At 43.9% G+C, this 22,311-nt stretch overlaps 1 long non-coding RNA gene across 1 annotated transcript; it reads right to left on the minus strand.

The window, feature by feature from the left end:
* Positions 1-503: 503 nt before the first annotated feature.
* On the minus strand, positions 504-21,873 carry LOC112668908 (uncharacterized). Its single transcript, XR_007405209.1, has 2 exons — positions 21,761-21,873; positions 504-962 (listed from the first exon to the last, which is right to left on the minus strand). It is a non-coding gene; the product is annotated as an uncharacterized LOC112668908 (long non-coding RNA).
* Between the last annotated feature and the right edge of the window lie 438 nt (positions 21,874-22,311).

The following is a 22,311-nucleotide window of genomic DNA, read 5'->3' on the forward strand; positions in this document are numbered from 1 at the left end:
CTTGTATTAATCAGATTGTATTAATCACATCCTGATTGATGGACATACCAGATCCTCAGTCAACCAGGAGGTACAAGTGAATAGGGTCTAAAAAGATCCATTTCTGAGGAGATAATCATGTTAATTCCACTTGCTGAGCATGGTTCTAAGTTCTTGGTAAGTGATATCTCTACTTATCTTCACGACAGCCCTGTGAGTAGGTCACATTGCCAACTGCCTTTTATGGATGAGAGAGCTAAGGTTTACAAGTTGTAGGATCAAGATTTGAATTATGGGGTTTTGCTATATATTTGGCAAGCTGAATTCAGAAGAGGGAGAACCCCAGGCTGAGAGTAGCCCTGCTCAAGGGAGACAATGGTATGAGAGTGTTCTCCAGACCAAAACAGAAGCAGGTCCAGATCTTGAGGAATCCACTTGCAAGTATGGGGCACTTGGCAAATGAGAAATTAGCACCAGAATACTCGCCTTATGAATGTCAAGGGGCTGGAATCCCAGCCTGGGGGTCAGATAATAGCAAAAGTTAATATTTATTGAGTTGGTGGCAGGGTGCTACACATGATAACTCATTTTATCTCAACAGCCTCATTGTACAGATGAGGAAAATGAGATACAAAAAGAGCTTCAGAAACTGGCTTGGTATCACAGTTAGGAACTAGTGGAGCTGGGATTGAAGCTCATCAGTTGTTTCCAGAGTCTATAATCATAAATCCTACATTTGCCACCTCAGACGACCAAGGGCCAGCCAAGCAAACAGGACAAAAGTTTAGGTGAAGGGATCTTCTGAGGATGTTGCAGGAGCATCAGGAGGCAAAGTCTGGACAAACAGAGTCAGGGACCTGGTGGAGGTGGGCCAATCTCAGAGGCATCAAATCCAGATGTCTTGGGGGTATGGGAAAGTGCAGGTTGTCCCATCCAGAGGAGAGGGTCATCCAGAGCCCATTGAGCAGAGAATTGGCCTGAATCTGTGAATTCAAAATGGACATCCTTAGTCAGAAATTTCTCCTTTTCATCTTTACTCCAGAGAAGCCCTCATCAGTTTCCTGCTGTGGATGGAGTGTTGTTCAAGGATGATGATTGCCACACTGTCCATACTAGCAAAGAGAGGGTAATCTAAGAGTCCATCAAGAGGGGAATAGCTAAGTCCATTGTAATCAACCCATACTTGGGGAACATTCTCAAACAAAAAGCACACATACCCCTCATGAAAAGATTCTGAGACCAATGAGGCAGCTGTGGGGCTGTAAAAGAGGCGTTACCAGTGGCTATGAGGAGTGCAGTAAGCTGATGGCCTCCAGCTGCAGAGCTCTGGGGATTTACTGCAGCATTTGTGTTAAGGCCATGATTTTCCTGGGTGTCCCCCAGCCAATGACAGAGCATGGTGGGGTTGTAAGGCCTAAGCCATTTCTGCCAAATAAGGCGCTCCTCTAGGGGGCAGTCTCTGAGCTTCCCAATGTGAGATCCCCATCTCTGTGCTGTCCCTCCCCAGCTTGTCCCCCCTATCTTTCCAGGTATCGCCTCCAATTAATCTCTTCTACTTCTAACCACTCTCAGTGTCTCTTTCCTAGAGGACCCCGAACTGACACACTTATTGAGGAGTGAAAACAGCAAATTGCAGGACAATGCATACACTAAGATACCATTTATGCAAGTAAACAAACAAGTACATGCCTACCTGAATTAATATTTTTTTAAAGACAGAGAAAAAGAAAAATAAAGGAAGGAAAGAGGGAAACTTGTACATAAAAACATGTATTTTTCTATGCATTGAAAAGTTCTGGGAAAAGCCCACTCAAATGGCAACAATAGTTATTGCTTGGGGTGGAGGGAGGAAGTTAGGAAGTAATAGTGAATAGGACTTCAGATTGTGTATATTGCTATATTTTTCCTTTTACAAGGAGAACACATACAGGTGTTACTTATGTAATTAAGAAAATTTAAGACATATACAGGCCCTTCGATTGAGACTGACTTTTCTCAAGGAGGATCCGCAGCATCTCAGCTGAACCCAAAACCTTTAGAGTGGGGACCATGACTACACAGTAACGTTCCATCCAGAAGGTATCTGCCACCCCTGGCCTACTCCCATTCCCTATCTCTGTTGGAATAGCTAATAGCCCAGTGATACATCAGAAAGGTGTCTAGAAAGATCTATGGAGTGTTTTAAATTGTATGAGACTTTCCTGGCCTCCCTGGCTGTACTATACAGAGATGCCATAACTCCCCAGTACAGCGTCTCTGAGAATTGCACTTGTAAATCTTCCCCCTCCACCTCATGTGGCATGGAGTACATCAGAGATGATAGTGGGTGATGCTAAATCTAATCAGCTGCATAGATGGTTCATGCAGGAGGAAACCACATTTGTTACTTATCTGCCAAAACTACCTCTTTCAACTTTGAGCTATCAGTCTTCTTTCTCTCTTTCTCTTCTTTCTCCCTGACTCTCTTCTCCATTTTCCCTCCTTCTTTCCCCAGGGCCTTTAAATAGTGCTGAAAGGGTGGCTGAGAGGTGAAGAATCCCAGGCTGGAGACTGCGCCCTGGGCACAGGCTGGAAGCTTCCTCGTTGGACTGCTGGCCTGTGTCCTCTACCTGGCCTTACTGACACTGACAGACTGGTGACAGGTCAGAGGTCTGCAATCTGGAAGTGGTGTCGATGGCTTTCACAGTGTGCCTGGAGGAAGAGAGAGCAAGCTAGTTGGGTCAGGCTATTACCATGTAGCAAATTACTATTATTTTTATTTTTAGACACCAATAAAAATGACATCTGGGACCAGGGCAGATGAATGTTTGTTCTATTTATAGAGAACTAGAAGTCTGAGTTATGGCTGGGGGTGCCCAGCTGAGTGTGCTAGGGTGGGGAGGCTTCTGGGAGGAGATGTACATCTGGCACTGCAGGGGTAAAAGGGAACCCAACTTGGGAAATGAGTTCAGCAGAAGTTTGAGAGGTCCCAGAATTGTTGTCTTACCAAGCCTGAAATACCCAGTGCCTAACCGAAGGATGTCTTAAATAATATACCATCTTCCAGATGTCGAATGTCTACAGTGTCCCTGGCTCTCTATTCATGAAATGCTTCCTGGAGGTCTGTGAGGAGGGCAACATCATCACCACTCCACTTCTGAGGAGAAAAAGTAACACACCTAAAGTCCCATAGCTGATGGATGTCAGGGCTAGGTTTGGTGCCTGGTTCTGTTGAAATTATCATGTTTCTCTTCCACCTACCTCTCAGTAACCTGCCTATGTCGTCAAGGCAGTCAGACCAGCCAGATCTTCATGGGCACCCATTCCAAAAAATGAGTCAGGGGAGGGAATAGGGCACTCAATGGGCTAATGTCAATTCTTGTAAACACATCCATCATGAACTTTATGAATGAAATGTTGACACTAGATGTTGTGACTGAATGCTAGTGACCCTCCCTGAATGCTGAAGGGAAGCAAGATCACTTTTTTAAAACTAAAGTTTAGATTTATTTAATGTTCTTTTTATGTCCCAGGATCCCATCTAGGATACCACATTATTTGGATTTGCCTTGTCTGTTTAGGTTCCCCTTGGCTATGACAGTTTCTCAGACTTTCCCTAGTTTTGATGACCTTGATAGTTTTGAGGAGTGCTCCTCAGATATTTTGTAGACTCTCCCTCAGCTTCACCACTTGGTACCTACAAAATCTTACTGGAAGGCAGGATTTATGCAACTTCCATGGGCATCTCTTGACTTTACAACCAGAAAATAACTGAGGTGTTAGGGAAAAGGCCTTTAAAACTATCTCATTCATTCATTCATTCATTCATTCATTCATTCTACAATCACTGAGTCCTCAATTTATGCAAAGAAAGTGTTGGAGGAGGCACAGAGGAGGGCAAGAGATTAGCTCGAGTGCCAGAAGCATATGGTTCTCTAGCCAGTTGTCCCACCAGCCCACTCCCTCAGGACTGCACCTCCCAACTATGGAGGAAGAGTTGCAGCAGACTAGTGTTTCTCATACTAACACAGAGGGCTCCCACATTGCAATCCCAGAGGCTCTTGCTAAAAATCCAAGTTCTCAACCTTACTCCAGATTCATCGAATTAGATGCTCCAGTCAGGAACCCACTTGGGAATTAAAACAAACAAACAAACAAACAAACAAACAAAAAAACTGCAGTTGATTCTAAGGCTCAGGCCAGTTTGAGGACTACAGTGAAAGATAACACTGAATGGTCTACCTACCCTGATGGGATACGTAGAAGCCCAAGTGGATCCAGGGCAGACAGATGAAAGCAGGTGTGTGACATTACACATGGGCATTGCACTGGGTCGCAGAAGGAACAGGGCAGACGAGGAGAGATGGGAACTCAGAGGAAGGGTCTGTGATCTAGATGGCTGGGCATGGTGTCAGAGGATAGAAAGCACTACTGGGGCTTGGGGTTGGCTGGCAGCATATAGGTACAGAATGAGGCATCTGGAATCTCAGGTCACTTGTAGATGTCAACATGTAGAGAATCTATAAGGCAAAGAAGGCATAGAGGAAGATGAAGAAAAAGTGAGTTTGGTTTTAGACGTGTAGTGTTTAAAGTCTTAATGAAGTATATAAGCAGACACAGCTTTTAGGTGGTTGGGGGTCCCAACCTGGCATTCATGTGGGGGGAAGGGGCCACCTTAGACACTCATGAACTTTAATATCATCACAGAGCTGGGTTTAAGCTGCCCACTCTCATCATCTTCCAACTGAGTGGCCTCAGCCAGGTCAATGGACTTCTTTCAACTTCAAAGTGGGTACAGCATTGACCTTTCAGGGTTATGCTGAGGATTTAATGAGATACCCTATGTAAAGTCCCTGGAGCACTCTTGGAAAAAATCAATCTTAATTCACATTCAGGATCAAAGTTAACATTGAAACCATGAGCCAGACCATGAGAGAAAAGAGTATGTGGTAAAAAGAAGAGATTAAGGCCTGAACCTTGGGGAAAACAACAGTGAAGGGACAGCAGAAAGAGCAAAAGACACAAAAAAAAAGAAAGAGCCTTAAGGTCTGAGGAAAACCAATAGCATCATGTAGTCAGAGGTAGCATGAGTATTGGGGAATATTGGCACTCAGGTACCCCACACCAAGGTTCGAAGCCCTGCCTCCACTTCCTAGCTGGGAACTGAGACTTGCCGAAGCTCTTTCCTCTAACGTAAATCTGGGGTGACACGACTTACCACATCTGTCAGTTGTGAGAAACAGTTAAAATGCTCTGGGTAAATTTTACGTTCCAGAGGAGGAAGTCAGTGAATGCTAATCAACATTATTATAATTGTTATACAGGCAAGGCTAGCTAGTGTTTGGAAGCAGGGCAGCAAAGGGTGTCCAATGCCATAGGGAGATAAAGAAAAATGAGGACTTAAGGGGAAAAAAAACCCTGGATTTGTGATTTCCCTGAGCAGAGATAGAGTAGAAGCCAATTGGCAGGGTGTTAGGGTATAGGCTCAAGATAATGAAGATGGCTGGTATGAACTCCTGTCTGACTGTGTCCCAACTTTTTACAAGTCATGGCACACACAGATAATTATTATACAACATATTGAGACAAACCACTAAGGTCACTCAAAATAACAAAAGACCTGCCCAGGAATTCCAACTGCCCTATTCCCTGTCCAGCTGCCCTGAGGGCTGAAGGGATCAACATGCCAGCTTTCTGTAACCATCCCAGTACCTAGGCACTACGGCACCATACCAAGTGGGCACCTGTCCCCACTGCCAGATACCAAATGGGCACCTGTCCCCACTGCTTACAGTGATTACCAAAATGAATTTTCCCATGACCCACTTGCTTTAAACGGGGATCAGCACATTTCTTCCATAACTGACCAGCTATTATGGGATTTGTCGGCCATGCATTCTCTGTTGCAACTGTTCAACTTGGCTATTTAAGTGCTAAAATAGTCAGAGACACACAGAAATGAAGGAGTATGGTTGTGTTTCAATAAAACTTTATTTACAAAAACAGATGGTGGGCTGGATTTGGCCTGCAGGCCTTATTTGCCAACCTCTGACTCTGAGCTTCAAAATCTGGCAATATACTTCCACCAGAATTACCAAACATACAAGACTGACTAAACTTAAAAGAATTGGCACTACCAAATTTTGATGAGGTAATGGATAAACTGGAACTTTAACACATTGCTAGTGGGGGTATAAATTAGTGTAATCACTTGAAAAAACATTGACAGTCCCTACTACAGCTAAACCTACATGGCCTACAATCCAAGAATTCCACTTTTTGGATATAAATCCAACCAAAATAAATGTATATATGCACCAAAACATATATATAAGGATGTTTATAGTGAATTTATTCATAATAGTCACAAGTTGGAAAATGGTCAAATGCCCAGCAACAGTAAAATGGATAAATAAATCCTGTACATTTAATACAATGGAATACTACACAGGAATGGAAAAAAATACACTCTGCTGCACGCAACCATCTGGGTGCAACTCATAGACATAATATTGAGCAAGAGAAGCTCTAGGATTCTGTAAATGTAAAGTTGTTGAACAGGCAAAACCAGTCTATACTGATAGAAATCAGAAAAGTGATTGCTTTTTCAGGAAGATATGGATTAAGATCCCTTGCTCTAAGTGGGAGTCACATGTGTGTATATATAAAAAGATTCACCAAAATGGATATTTGAGTTTCTGTACCTTATTTTATATTACACCTCAACTTAAAAAAAATGTAAATGAGTAAACACCAAAAAAAAAATGCAGGAAATTCTGAATCCAATATGCCTGCCTACTTGGAAGCCAATAATAGCATACTTCCCCTACAGAGTCCATAGCCAGTCTTTGGGGGCACCACATTTGGCATTGGTAGGATTAGGAGTTTTAGTAAGATTTTTTTTCCTTTACTACGCTGGGCATTGATAGTTCACTGGCCTGGGTTAGAGGGACCCTAATATTTGCCTTCTGTCAATGAAATAGTTTCCAGGTGGTGGCCAAGTTGGAGGTAGAGGGAAGGCAAGGGTTGATATAGGAATAAAGGTGTAGGGTGGGATTAGGCGACAACAAATGACAATGACCAAGATTTATAGAAAACAAGCCTTGCTCTCAGTCACTCAATGAAGGATCCCAGCTCTTGCAGCGCAGGATTCCTTCTAAAGGCCATTCTGTGATGTGATGTTATCTGTCAATATGGGAGATAACAGTGGTCACAGCATGGAACATATACCTAATGCTTAGGTGCTTTGTAGACATCAGGTCTCAGAAGACCAGGGACCTTAGGAAACCATTACCATAGTTACTGTACTGTTAAATTGTCTGGCAGTGTCCTGGTAAGTCTGGTAAGTTCTGGTAAGTCTATACATTGACATCTAATCTTGTCCAAATGCATACATTAGGAGGGCCAGCTTTTTCTTGGGTTTCCAACAACATGGAGGTCTGGCTTTACTAGGTAACTAGGTAGGAACACAGTTCAAACACTGTTATTTAGGTCTGCCCCTTAAATCTGGGTCCTTTTCCAACCTTTGGCTTTCTTTACCCCTGAAATGAACACCTCCTGCTCTTCTTGCTACCTGTTCAAATTCTGGTGACCGAATGAATTTTCAGAGGGGGACTGAGGGGTTGCAGGGGACACAGGAAGAGAAGTCAACATCCATGGACCCCTACTGGATTCTAGATGTTGTGCCAAATGATTTTATAGATCTATGCTGTACAACACAGTAGTCACTAGCCACGTGTAACTATTTAAATGTTTAATTTTCATTAATTAAAATTAATTAAAATTTGAAATTTATTTCTCAGTTGCTCTGGTCACATTTCAAATGCTGAACAGCCATGTGGCTAGTGGAAGAATGTAGATATAGAACATCTCCACCATCACAGAAATTTTCACTGGACATACCTATATATAGACTCTTTCCCCTATAATCCTTACAATAATCGCCTGAAACATTTATAAGTTAGAATGCAGTGGACTGCCTGTAACAGAAAACCTAGGCTCAAAATGACTTTAAAAACAAATAATTTTATTTGTTTTTTAAATAATAATTTTAAAATAAATAATGAATTTATTTCTGCTTGGAGACCAGAAGAAGTGTGTTTCCAGGCACAGCCCAATCAATATGTTGCCAAAGACCCAGGCTCCTTCTGTCTCAATGCTTTGCCATTCTCACTACCACCTTTACATCAATCTAGTTCCTCATGTGGCTATAAGATGGCAGCCAGTGGCCTTTGGGGAAAATGTGCTTCCTTATTCATACACCAAGAGAAAGTTAAAATACCTCTCCTCCAGTCTGATTGGACCAATAGGAGCCATGGGCCTTTCCCTAACTAATAACATTCCCCAGGAAGGGACTGCTGGGGCTGCTTGGGATAAGTCAAGATTCCTCTATGGAATTAGAGGTTAAGAAACCTGAGTAAAATCAGGGTTCTATTGGAAAGGAGGAGGAAGAGAAATGTGTAATGGATAACCATTAAATACTGCAGTGATTATTCTTATGCCCATTTACAAACAAGGAGACTGAAGCTCAAAGGCATTAAGCAAACTACCTAAGGTTAACAGAACAGGTATGTGATAACACAGAGGATCAATCTAGGGTCTGTCAAAGCCACCGCTCACACACCGCCTTGCCACACAACACTGGATATATTTTGTCATTGAGTAGCACAATGCCACTCAAGTGGTTATCCCCTCACTTCTGATTAGTAGCAACATGATGATTAGCTAATAAGGCAAAGCAGTAATGAACTTGCTCTGATCATCTTTCTGTGTAAGCAACTTCTGGTTATCTGTTGAACAGAACACATTATGCTGCTTTCCTCTCCCAACCTTTCCTTTTATGTTAAATATATGATTTTTATCCTCAGAAGGGGGATTATCTCAGAGCAGAATTGGCAAGGTTAAACACTATCTATAAAACACATTCAGCTATGCCATGAAATGAATTACATAATATATCAGTCATCTACCTGGCTTTCAAAAACCTGCAAATGCATTTCTGTTCGGTATGGGTGAGTATTTTATATTTTGCCTCCCTTCCCATGAAGGTAAAAATGACCTTGGTTCTTAGGAAGTGAAGATATATTGAACGGGTTAGGATCAACACAGTTCCATTTCATTTAGTCTCCACTAAAATTGCAAGGAGTGAAAATAGAGCTGGAATTTATTTTACTATATATTGCCTCATTTGAACTTTAGTAAGGCATTAGCTTCTAAGGAAAACCCTCCCCCTTCCATAATCTCTTATTGATGGCATGTTAAGGAAATTGCCTTGACTTTATTGATTCTGAGCTATGAGGTACAATGTACCCGGTGGTGTGTTAAACTGAGAAAGGTATGCTGGGCTGGCAATACTGCCTTGGAGATGGACTCAGCTGACAGCCGGCACTTTGGCCCTACCCAACACCTATGGCCATTCTCCCCAAAGAACAAATTAATGGGATGCCAGCCGCGTAGGAGCCTTCTCTCCATGACCTTGCTTTAAAAGAGGGAGCCCTGAAAGGAGAGGAGCCTTGTATCCTGAAGAGGGAATAGCAGGACAGGACAGGACCCCACTCATCTACTCATCAGCTGAGGCCAGGTCTGCTCAGTCTACCCCTTTCCTGGAAGGGTTGGAGCAGGAGCCAGGTGGACCAGAAGGTATGTCTGGCCAGGTTGCTTAAGTTCTGGGATTGAGGCTTCAGCTGTGAAATAGTCTTGGCAGGGTGAAAAAAGTTGCTATTTTGACTGGCACCAACATCCCTTTGCTGTATTTGTCCAGGAAACTATTGTGATGGGCCACTCTAGGTGAGTCGCCCACACCTGGAGAATAGCTTATAAGCACACAGTGAAACAAGGTGGCAGCTAATATGCTCTGCACAAAAAAGTTTCCAGAAGTGTGTGGGGCTGGGAGAGAATCAGGTGAGCAGGTAAAGATGAGAAGCAGAGATGGAAGGAGAAGGTTGTGGGTTGATCTGATGAAGACAGGGTTGTTGCGATCAGGAATATCCAGTAATAGTTTAAGTCATCTGTAATAAAATACCAACTGCCACCACCAGACTTTGATGAAGTCTGCCATTCACACAAAAATTGGTTCAGGGTAGAATTGGAGGGAGGACAGGCATAGACTGAGGAGGAAGGTCAGCATGGAGCAGAGGGAAGTGGCCCTGGGAAGTAAGTGGGGTTGACATAGTTCAGAAGTGACCATCCACACCCCAGCCCAGGACCTCACTGTTATCTCAGAACCCAGCTCAGTGTTGGGCACAGAGAAGACCGTCAACAGTCCCAGGCCATCCCAGCCACTGAATGAACTTGTCCACCTTTGATGACCCCCAAGCCATAGATAAAAACCCCCTCAAGCCTAACAAAAGGACAGTGTCCCTTCTTTTCTGAACATGATAATAAGCTTATTTTCTCAACAGTGAGGTCAGAGAATGGTGTAGGTGAAACAAAGAAATCTATTTTTTTTTCTGGTATTAACTGACTTGTATGGCTGCATTCTGGGTGTTATGCTAACCAAGCCTTTCCTTTTTTTCCCCCATCTTAGCAAAAAAAGTGCAGGTAGCTGAGGATGGGTGTGTCTGTGCTGGAGGTGGGAGGAAATGGTAAGGGTCAGGGAGGTTCTAAGGACAACAGAAAAGTCCATCCTATCAGGTAAGTGGTCAGCAAATGCGTGTGGAATGAATTTCAGCCTGAGATGACACTAGACATTATATAGGTCACGGGCCAACAGCTCAAAAACCTCCAGACAGGATTGAGTGAAGAGAGATGGGTAATGAGGGGCCGCTGCTCCCAGGAGGGCTGGTGCCCTTTCTAAGAGCACTAGCCTCTTCTCAGCTCCAGACAATTATTGCCAAGCAGGTACGTGAGTCCCCTGTGGCTAGATCTGATTTTTTTTTCTCCAAGAAAAGCCAGAAATGTGGATTTTCATATAAAAATACCCGTTTGAAACATTGGAAACCGGTTCAAACAATTTCAAATGCTGTACCAGTCAATAAAAATGCATCTGCAGGTTGGATCCATTCCCCTCAGATGTAGAATAGTGGTTCTCAGACACAAGTAGGCATCACGGTTTGCCACAGAACTTAATAAAACAGGTACACTGGCCTCCACCCCCAGAGTCTCTGAGCCAGCAGTGGTGGCGTGGAAGCCAGACAGGTGCCTGTCTAGCGAGTTCCCAAAGATGCTGATGTAGCTGGCCCTGGATGACCCTGGAAGATCCACTGCTCTTGTTGACCACCAAGATCTCCAGGCTCTCTGCCCTGCCAGGGACTGCTGGGGTCTGCCCTCTTCTTCAGGGCCTCCTGCAAATAAAGTTCTCTGTGAGCCCGCTCTCTATTTAAAGCCTGCCTTCGAGGCATGTTTTTAAAATAGAAGCACAAGGCTCTAATTCTTGGGCTCTTTCATTTCCTCGTAATATTTTCCTGGCAAGGTCTGGGCCCTAAGCATCACATTGTATTCTCCGAGTCCCAAACCAGAATATTCTTTCCTGGAGAATCAGGTGCCCCAGTGCTCAACTGCATTTGATCATGTTAATATTAGAAAAAATCCAATATAAATCCTCTTGGTGTCAGGGGTTCTGCAAGGTTGCTCTAATTGCCTGAACCTTAAAATACATTTTTAACCTCTTCTGCCTTCAAAGTCAGTTCCAACAAGGCCAGGGGAGATGTCTACACCATTGGGGTTCTCATTAGGGCAGAAGGCCACAGTTTTAGTAACTCAGGGGGGTTGGAAGAAGTAGCACATGCTTATTTTTCCAATAGAACTATGCTCACACAGGATTTCCGCTATTACTTGTGTCTTTTCAAACCCAGAATTGCAGAGATGACCAGATCTTGTCCCTTACATAGGCCCTGACTAGGAGGCAGTAAACCCTCTTCCTCCACTGTCCACAGAGAATAATGCAGAGATGGCTAATGACCAAGTTTGTAAGGTGGCTCAGAAAGCTAGAGTTACAGGAATCTGGCAGTCCTAAAAGACTCATTGCTAGGGTCCCAGGGTGATCATGCACACATACCTATCACAACAATGGATCCAAGAACTTAATCCCAAAGTCCCAAATGCTTCCTTTCACCCTAAATGCCTGCCTATCTTGGCCTTGAAATCTCCTGAAACTTTCTCACTGATGAGAGATATAAAACTAGCAGGCAAGTCTTAGAGTAACCTTCATGTCACTGTTTGGCATCTGGGAAAGGCCACTGCCTGGGTCAGGATGTCACAGAGCAAGCAAGCTCAAGCAACTGTAAACAAGATGGTCACAGGGCCAGGGCTCTGAGTCTGGAGGGTTCCACTGGAGAAGCTTCTAACTCAGACAGTTCCTCTGGCTGAAGAGTGAGGTTCCTGACCTGGACCTTCACGGGTAAAATCTAGCCTGGGAAGCTTGCCAAGATCCTGCTTTTGGAAGCCTGCCACTGGAGCCCAGGCTTCCCAAATCATTCACCTCACCCCCTCCCCCACTGTCTCTGTCCCCTTTGACTGGGGTCTGGGGCTGTGCTCCTGCCACTGTTTACTGCACTGGGTGCTCCCTGCTGCAGCTTACACCCACTTCCCTTGTCTGGAATCGGGAATCTTGGAATTGGTAGACCCTAGAGTCCTAAGCCCCATCTGTAAAATGTGTGTAATGGTAACTGAGAATCAAATTGGACAGTAGCCCTGAAGTTCTTGGCAACCATGAGCTCCTACACATCAGAAGGTGGTGTCTGTGCACTCTGGCTCTTTGTCTTGTCTCACCCAAGTGTTCTGGTTCCTTCCAGAGTGTGTAGCAAAATCTAGGCATGGTTCCCTCTAGCAAGGATGTTCCCCAGGGAAGAACTGGAAGGGAGGAAATGTAATTTGGATAAAAGAAACGAGGTAAAGGTAAAAAAATAAATAAATAAAGTACCTTTTTGAAGGGAATCAGCTCTGAGTGCAGGAATTAGTTTGGAGGCAGAGTCTCCCCCTCCCCACCCACTGTCCCCACTCCCTTGGGCCTTCTAAGAGCCCCCACAGCTTTACCTGTATGGATGGCCCAAGGGCTGGGCCACAGAGAAGCCCAACTCCAAGGGGTCCCTGCCTCCAAAGGGTCAAAGACAAAATATAAAGAGGCACTGTCAGTGAGTCCAAGGGCAAAAGCACATGAGCACACACCTAGGTGCCAGTCCTGGCTTCATTCTTACCAGCTGTGGGTACTCATCCAGTGACTTCTCTTTGAGTCTCAGTTTGTTCATCTGTCAAATTGGGACAAGGACACCCATCTCATGCTGTCTTTGTGAGGACAGCAGTATCTACCTGCATGAGTTTCTGCCTTAGATGAGGTTCCCCAGAGGCAGAGGCAGAGCCTGAGACAGGGATTTGGGTATACGTTGTTTGTTAGAGGAATGCCCTTAGGAGAAGGGGAACAAGGGAAACAAGATGGCATTGGGGATTCTACTAACCAAGGAAGTGGTCCCAGCTTTAGCTTTATCCCATTAGGAGTTCTGGAGCATTACAGACCACAGTCGGCACCACAGACTTGGTCCTTCCTAGAAGCCAAGGGCAATAGACTTTCATACCTTCATCAATCAGTTGTTGTCTACAGGCTGTCTATAAGTAGAGAGGGAAGGGAAGCCTGATGGGGAAGTCTTCTGGGAGAGATGGCTCCCATTCTGCTGAGAATAATTCTCTGGAGGAAGCAGCTATGAACACCTTGGAAACAGTGTGGATAGCAGGTAGGGATGGGCACCCCCTGGGTGAAGAGGATTCATGTAGGGACCACCAGTATTCACCATTCACCATTGCTTTACTTCTTTTTAGTGCTTCCAGCAATAAAACACCTTGCTCAGCTGGTTCAGAAGCACATCTGCCTCATCTTGACTTTGGTGCCATCCTGAGCTGCATCACAGCAAGACACTAATGGGTGCCCTATCCCCACAGGCTCATAACCATACCATGTGTGTACATGTCCCACTCTCCTGACCTCACAGGAAAACAGGCAGAAAGTAGGCAGGGTTGCTTTGCCAGGAAGAGAGGTGGATTCACCCAGACCAGCCACACCCTTGCCTTTCCACAATTCCTAGTTAAGTAGCTCTTCTCAAAAGGCTGAGATCATGGAATGGAGCCTTGCTTCCCAAAGTGTGGCAGATGGAGCAGCAGCATTTGCATCACCTGGGCACTCCTTTGGAAGGCAGACCCTGGAGCCCTGCCCCAGAGCTACTGACCCAGAACCCAGTCTCACAAGCTCCCAGGGTGATCCATGTACATTCTGAAGCACAAGACTGCTGGGGCAGATGCTTCTCTTCTCTCTCCTCCTACCACACCACTGGCTCACCTCCACTGGAATGCTTATTGCATTTGCTGCAATTTTCACACTTGAATTTTTGTGTCCAAAAAAACAGTGGTGGGATGAAGTCAACAAGGAATCTGGAGACCCACAGATCAGGGTTTGAAACCCTGCTTTGTCACTGGCTAGCAAGGTGGCCTTAGGCAAGTGGCTCACCACTCTTGAGCCTTTATTTTTCTCCACATAAAATGGAGAAGATAATTTCTACTTCTCAAGGTTGTTGTGAGCCAAGGTAGTTAAAATATCTAACTGTCCCAAGCACACAGTAGGCGGGACAAAAAAAATCCCCAAGGCCTAATTTAGTGCTTGTCATGTGGTAATATTGAGGAAATTTAATTGAAGTGAATGGAGTGGAAGCAGGCTGACTTTCAGCCTCCAACACAACAGAATGTCTGCAAGGAGGAGGAGGGTTTCAGAAACTTTGATCTTCCTGCTTGCTCTTGTTTCTCTTGCCCTTGATGGTTTTCATATCATGTCTTCAGCTGTTGACATGCGGAAGTATTTGTCTCTGCCTTGCACTATTGAAGAGGATGGATAGAGATTCATGGGCATAGAGAGCAGGGCTAGAAGCCAGGTGGCCTTAACATTTGGAGCTCACAGGCTGACCTCCAGACTTCAAAGCAAATGTAGGAAACTGATGGTATGTGCCAAATTCAACCCTGGCTTCTGTTTTGTTTTGTCTATGCAGATTTTAATTTTTTTTTTTTAATTGCTGGAAGACTTCTAAAAGCAAAAGAATTTAGGAAAAAAAACTCATCTGACTTTCTGGCTTTTCTTTTAAGCCATACTGACATCATTCAACCCCCACTGTCTGGCAACCACTGGCTGGAGCTGAGAGCAGCGGCTGTCTTTGGCAGGGCCTGCCCTTTCCCTTTTGCCACACTCCACACCTTTCCCTCTTGTCACCCTCTATCACCATACTGTTCTCTGTTCAGCTCCAACTCATCTGTCTTTCTGGCCTCTCCTTGACTGACACTTGGAAAAGGCAGAAGGCCCCAGGGAATTTGAAAAAGACTTTGGCCTTCTAGAATCCATGGAATGAAGCTTTAGATGAATTGTGTCATCCTTTTAAGCATCAGTGAGGCCCCTCAAGATCCAATATTTTATGTCTCTCACCATTTGAGCACTTAGGGTGTGCCAAGATTTTTGTATAACTTTCGTATTTTATCCTTATGGTGGTTCTGTGAGATGGGTTCAGTTTTATGGATGAGAAAAGTAGTGCTAAAAGAGGTAAATATGTTGCCAACAATCACACCAGGGGCCAGCAGCAGAGCCAGAACTTGTGAAAGTGTGAATCTAGCAGAGCCCAGTGTCCCCAAGCCCTTGTCTATAAGCTTAGTTTCATATACGTGCATATACCAGGTTGTAAGAAAATAAAACTCCATGAAATAAGAAAAAAACCCAACTAATTCCACCATCAATCATTTATAAGTTTTGAAACCAGTTGAAAAGAAAGGGAAAAAAATCAATCAGTAGCAAATGTTAGTAGATGTCTACTCTTTCACACGCCCTTTAATTTATAATCAATTCTCAAGAGCAAACTCTCCTCCTGATGAGTATGTTGAGGTCAGAACAGGCCTCCTCTAAGACCTGCTGTACACCTGTCAGCAAGCAAAAAGTTGACCGGGGCCTTGAGCTGCCCACACCTTCACATGGGTCTTGCTGCTAGTGGCCAGCCTCCCCCACCGAGTCCTACTCAGCCATGGAACCTATGGGCCCGTTGTCACCCGGCTCTAGTTTCATGTGACATTCTCTTCACTGACACTCAGAATTCCTCCCCTACCACCCCCAGGCTGGAATGCTCCAGGAGTACGGAGTAAAAGGGACAGGCTGGGCCCCAAATCTGCTCTTCAGGCATAATTTTATACTGCATTATCACCCTCATTTGTGGAGCCTCTTTGAGAAACACTTCTCATCTTTCCATCTGCTGTGGGGTCTTGCTGCTTTTACACACTGACAGAATGTTAAGAGTGGAAGAGGTACTATTTCTGCATTCATATAGACCCATCTCCTCCCACGGGGATTCCTTCTTCAGTACCCCTGACAGAATGGTGATGCAGCCTATCCATATACTTTTAGAAACATGAAACATATTACCTCAGGGGGGCATTCTGCTCTATATTTCAGAGCTCTGAGTTTTAGTAAGCCCTCTTTAAACCTTCCAGAAACCCACTTCATTTTTATATCATTCATCCATCAGCAAACTTGTGTTAGTATACATTCATTTTGCATGACATAATTTTACAAGTGACAGAAACCCCAAATTAGCCCCCCCCCCAAAAGGCATTTAAAAAAATAGTTTCAAGTGAGGCTTATCCCCGAGTTTAAAAATGCCACAAAGGACCTGGTGGGGCTTTCATTCCAATTTGTCTGCCATATTATTGCCCCATGAATCTGCAAGCAATCATAGTAACTCCTGGGTTATATGCTTCATATTAGCAAAATGGATGCTGTGGTTCCAGGCCTCTTATCTAATCCTCCAGAAGAACCAGAAGCAACTCTTTGGCTAGCTTTCTCAAAGTCCTAAGACTCACTCTTGTTAGCTCAAATCAAGTCATGTATGGATGTTAACTAGATTTATTGTGGCGATCATTGCACGATGTACACAAATACTGAATCACTATGTTATACACCTGAAACCAATATAATGTTATATGTAAGTTATACCTGGAAAAAAAAGGAAGTTTAATTGAGACAGATATCCTTCTCTTGGACCAATCACTGCAGCCAGAGAGATGAGATATGGAGTTTGGGTGGGAAGGGGGAATTGTCCATCCAACTCAAACCAAAACCCTGAAATGGGGGAGGAATATATTCTCTAGAGGAAAGTAAGGATACTGTTGGCAGTAGAAGGGGGAACAGATCCTGAAGAGGAAGCCACAGATGTCTTTTACACATCTCTGCTTTGTGCCAGCCACCATATTCGTTACTGAGGATGGCAAGTCAAATAAAACCCAATCCCTGACCAAGGAAGCTAATAGCTTGGTGGAGTCATTGATTATGACTTATGGAATTCTCATAAGTGCCCCTTTCTGGAGTGGAGAGAACATATCCTCCTTTTATGAAACGCCTCTGGGCATTTGAAGACACTTTGCCCACCTCTTCAAAATCTTCCTGGAGTTAAACATCTCTGGTTAGTCTGGTTGTGAGCCCTCTAACAAGGTGTGCAAGACTTAGATCATGACAGCCCCCTCCTGTGGATGATGTGAACACAGGGTGCAGAAACGATGGTACTGGATTAGCTGGACCCTTCTTCCTCGAAGCAGTAGGTTTTGGGACTCGGACTGGAGTGCATGGAGTTTATCTGGGAGATGGTCCCAGGAGATACCAGTAGGAAGGAAGGAAAAACAGCCAATGCAGAGTGGCCACAAATTATCACTGTGGACAGCCAAAAGCCCAACCATCCCAGGGAATTCTGGGAGACCACATAAGGCATACTGTCAGCAATTCCTCAAGGATAGGAGGCTAGGCAGCTATCCCCCAATTCTCACTTGTCATGGGGTGAGACCTCTCTGAGGGTTCTCTTCGAAAGTGTCAAGGTCTTGAAAAACAAGACTGAGAAACTGTCACAGATTGGAGAAAACTAAGGACACACGACAGCTAAATGCAACATATTGGTCTAGCTTAGATCTTGGAACAGAAAAAGAGTCTTAGCAGAAAAGTGGTAAAATTGAATGAAGCAGATAGTTTAGTAAGTCAGACTATATGGATGCTGATTGGTTTCTTAGCTTTGATACATATGCCATGGTTATATTAAATGCTAACATCCAGGGAAGCTTCTGTGAAAGGTATACTAGCACCCTATGCACTGTATTTGCAGCTTTTCTGTAAAAATAAACTTATTTCAAAATAAAAAGTCTTAAAAAAATCAATGCTGGACATCTTTCCAGTGCAATAGAGGTTTATAGTAACATTTTTGATGACTAAATAGCATTTCATTGTATAGACATACCAAATTTTATTTAATCAATATCTAGTTTTTCCCTCAAGTTTTTCTGTTTTAACCACATTGAAATAATAATTCTCTTAAATTCATTTTTGTGTACTTGCCCTTAGGATAAAATCCAAAAAGTAGAATTTCTGGGTGCATTCCAAATTCTCTTTTCCAGTTTCTGAGTGCTCCTGCGCTTGTGTCAATTGCAACTCCTTGGACCACACCTTAACATGTTGAACTCATATCTCTAGGGGTATAGGCCTAGGGATCTGCATTTTCATAAGCAACCCAGTGATGTTTGAGAAGGCTGGTGTGGTCTTGGCTTGAAAAAAGAAAGAGAGAGGGACACCTGGGTGGCTCAGTGGTTGAGTGTCTGGCTTTGGCCCAGGTCATGATTCCAGGGTCCCAGGATTGAGTCCTGCCTCAGGCTCCCCACAGACAGCCTACTTCTGCCTCTACTTATTTTTCTGCCTCTCTCTCTCTCTGTGTGTCTCTCATGAATAAATAAATAATTCAAAAAAAGAAAAAAGAAAAGAAAGAGAAGGAGAGAATGAACTTAAAGGGGTTGTGGCTACCTTGATTTGCCTGCGTCTTCCACAAAGCTTGAACTGACACCTCATATGATATGCCTACTTGGTTTTTATAGCTCAAGAGGCTGCCATCCCAAAGGCAATGATCCCACTCATGCCATCAGCAATTAGTTTTGGGGTGCAGAATCTGCAGTGTATTCTGGAGGAAACACGGGGTTGTGGCCAGGGTTGGTGGAGCTTTGATCTTTTCTAATCCAAGAACAGAGTTAAGTGGGAGAACAAGGGAGAAGCTGAACAGCCACCATCTCCGAGTACCTCTTGTCTCTGCAAACCCAGGAGCTGAGAATGGACATCACCTCTTCTGCCTGGCCTTGAAGAGAGGAGAGCAGTATTTCCCTTGCCAGAAGCTGTCTTTCCTGCTTTTCAGGGTGACCAATTCATCCTGATTTGCCAGGACTTTTCCAGTTTTCATGTTGAAAGTCTCATGTCCCAGGAAACACCTCAGCCCAAACGAACTTGGATGGCCAATCACCCCAAGTGGCCTAGAGAGAACCCTAGGCCCTAACTCAGAAAACTTCCTCCCCCACCATGTGACTAGAACAAGTTCCAGACTCTGAGGTGTTAGAGGAGGAGTCCAAGATGCTCCCTAACTCCTAGATCTGACACCTCTTCCTTAACACCCCTCTTCCTTCTCCCACCCCCTTTCTCCAGCCTGCCTCTGCCCTCAAGCTGCGTTCTAAGCACCTGCCAACTCTTATTCAAGTATTAAAATGCAGTGCCACTATTGCCTTCTCCAGGTAACCTTCTCCATCTTCTCCACAGATGCCCACCTCACCAAAATCCTGCTCTCCCACTTAGCCGTCATGCGAATCTGGGCAAGTAGGTTAACCTCCCTAAGCCTTCCTTGCACCATCTGTAAAATGGGTTTTATAATGCTGCTTGCCTCATAAAAGGAGTACTGGGTTAGATTAACTTACCACATAGTAGATACTCATTGGGAGTTCTTTGAATGAATGCATGACTACGTAGAGTTGAAATTCAACTCAGAGCCAAAAGCTAGCAATGTAGGCAATACTTTGTTCTTCTTTTCCTTATCCCATCTACTACTCTGTCTCTCTATACCTGCAACTTCTTTACCACAGGAATTCTTAATCTTCTCAGTGTTGTGGACCCCTGTGGCAGTCCGGTCCCATAGACCCCTTCTTAATGTCTTCAGGTGAATTAAATAAAATAACAGATTATAAAGAAAGCTAATTACATTGAAATCATTATTAAAATGTAAAATATAATTTCCGATGCAGTACTGTATAGCTTCTATATTAACACATTAAATAAAGTCTACCAGCAGGTCTTGTAATAACTACTATTTAAATAGTGAACTTAATGATATTTTAAGATAACTTCAAAAACATTAAAGGAATAGAAAAACATCCATGATTTTTCTTGGTGACAGTCCTGCTGATACCACAGTTTGTTGCCTATGTTTATAATTGATGGAAATGCTACATTTTATCTAGAGGTTAGTAGAAATAAAGATGTAGTGGTTCACCTAGCCAAATTCACAGACCCACTGACTTCTACCCTTGGGCCCTTGAGGGGTGTCTGTGGAACCTAGGTTAAGAACCCCTGCTGTCCATGCCAGCAACCTTGGAACACCACCCTGAGAGCTGCTTCTCTATAGCCTGGGGGCAGAGTTGAATGCATGTTCCATGCTCTCCCTGCTTCTAGAACACGGGATTGTTCTCATGCTAACCCTTAGGAACATTCCTTACACAATAGGAACATCACCATATTAGCATCTCCTGGGCTCCAGAGAGCTTGTCTGTGGGGATGGTCTGTCACCTGGTCTTTCTGTGGCTAGAGTGGCTACAAGAGGCCACAGCCAGTGATGGCTCTGATTCCCCAGACAGATTCCTCTGGCAAAACTCATAGTGGAGGGTGCCTGAGTGCCTCAGTTAAGTGTCTGCCTTTGGCTCAGGTTATAATCTCAGGGTTCTGGAATCAAGCTCCACATCAGGCTCCCTAGTCAGTGAGGAGTCTGCTTCTCCCTCTCCCCACCCCCACTCATGCATTCTCTCTCACTATGTCTCTCTCTCTCTCTCAAATAAATAAATAAAATCCTTTTTAAAACCTCATAGTGGAGGGATGCAGGCTGTGCCTCATTCTGGTGGGGCCTAGGCTCCCACAGCTCAGGATCCTCTCTTTAGGAAACAATACAAAATTACTAATATAAAATCAAGTATGACAACAAATAACTCAAATGAGAAAAGAAATGACAACAAATTATAAATATTAAAAGCTGACAATGCAAATATCACAAAATTCAGAAAAATAGCATATTATTTTTATTAAATAACTGCCTATCTCTTGTCTAAAATATTTTTCCCTGCATTTATTTATCTGCTTTCTCTTTGATTGCTTCATAACATGACAACAATTTTATACTATTTTATACAGAGCCAACAGAAAGATAATTAAGTTTTTTCTCTAGCATGGTTGAGCAGATTTTTTTTTTAATTATCAATAGTTTATCAAGTTTTCTTGTAGCTTCACAACCCATTACTGGTAAGGTCATAGATATCTTCAGGATTATTGTCAAAGTTGGGGAGTCTTTTCTAAGCTGGAAGTTCTTCCAGCCAGAGCATTTCAGGTTTTCTTTTTTTTGTTGTTTTGTGTTGTTGTTTTGGGGTTTTTTGTTTTTTAAAGATTTTATTTTTTTATTTGAGAAAGAGAGAGAGAGCAAGCAGGGGAAGGAAGAGGTGGAGAGAGGGGGAGAAGCAGACTCCCCCTGAGCATGAAGCCCAATGCAGAGCTCTATCCCAGCACCCCAAGATCATGGCCTGAGCTGAAGGCAGATGCTGAACCGACTGAGCCACCCAGGTGACCCTCAAGTTTTTTTAAGCAGTGGCTCATCTTTATGCTCTGAGTTGGAGACACTCATTAATAAGTCTGTCACCCACACTGTCACCAGAGTGGTCTACTGGGAGGTTCATGCCATCACATCTGACACAAGATAGCTTCTGTTTTGATGAGACATTGCAGAGAACTGAGTCTTTCACTTACATGTATCTGGCAAATGGAAGAAGTTTCCTCAGACTACATTCCAAATCTTCTTTCTCCTCTACACTCCACACAGTTCCGGACTATGTACCTTGATCTGTGTTGCACATCATGTGACAATCTGCAGCTCTGCACCTTTGAGATCCGGTGCCCAATGAGTCAGCTCTGTGAGTGTTAACAGATTCTTGGAAGTCCTTTCCACATGGGATCATCCAGCATGACCTAAGCTAAACCCCAAAGTGACCATGAACGGTGTCCTTCCACACCCAACTGAATGAGTGACCAACTCATCTCTCTCTGGGCCCAATCCTCAAATTGCCTTTGGCTGCCTCAATAGCACCCCACCCTGGGGCAGGATGACAGAGGGGATGTGGGAGAGGGAAGAGGTGTGTTTGATGGATTGTGGTAAACTACCATGGCTTTGCAAATTCTACAAAAACATGTCACCCTGGAAGCACTTTGTGAGGTCCTCCTGGGATCTTGGAAGAGGCATGTGTGAGTAAAACAACCTCAATAAACATAAAACTTATGTTTCTTTGGTTTACAGAGATCAG

Source organism: Canis lupus, chromosome 23, assembly GCF_003254725.2.
Source record: "Canis lupus dingo isolate Sandy chromosome 23, ASM325472v2, whole genome shotgun sequence".
In the NCBI taxonomy this organism is placed as follows: Eukaryota; Metazoa; Chordata; class Mammalia; order Carnivora; family Canidae; genus Canis; species Canis lupus.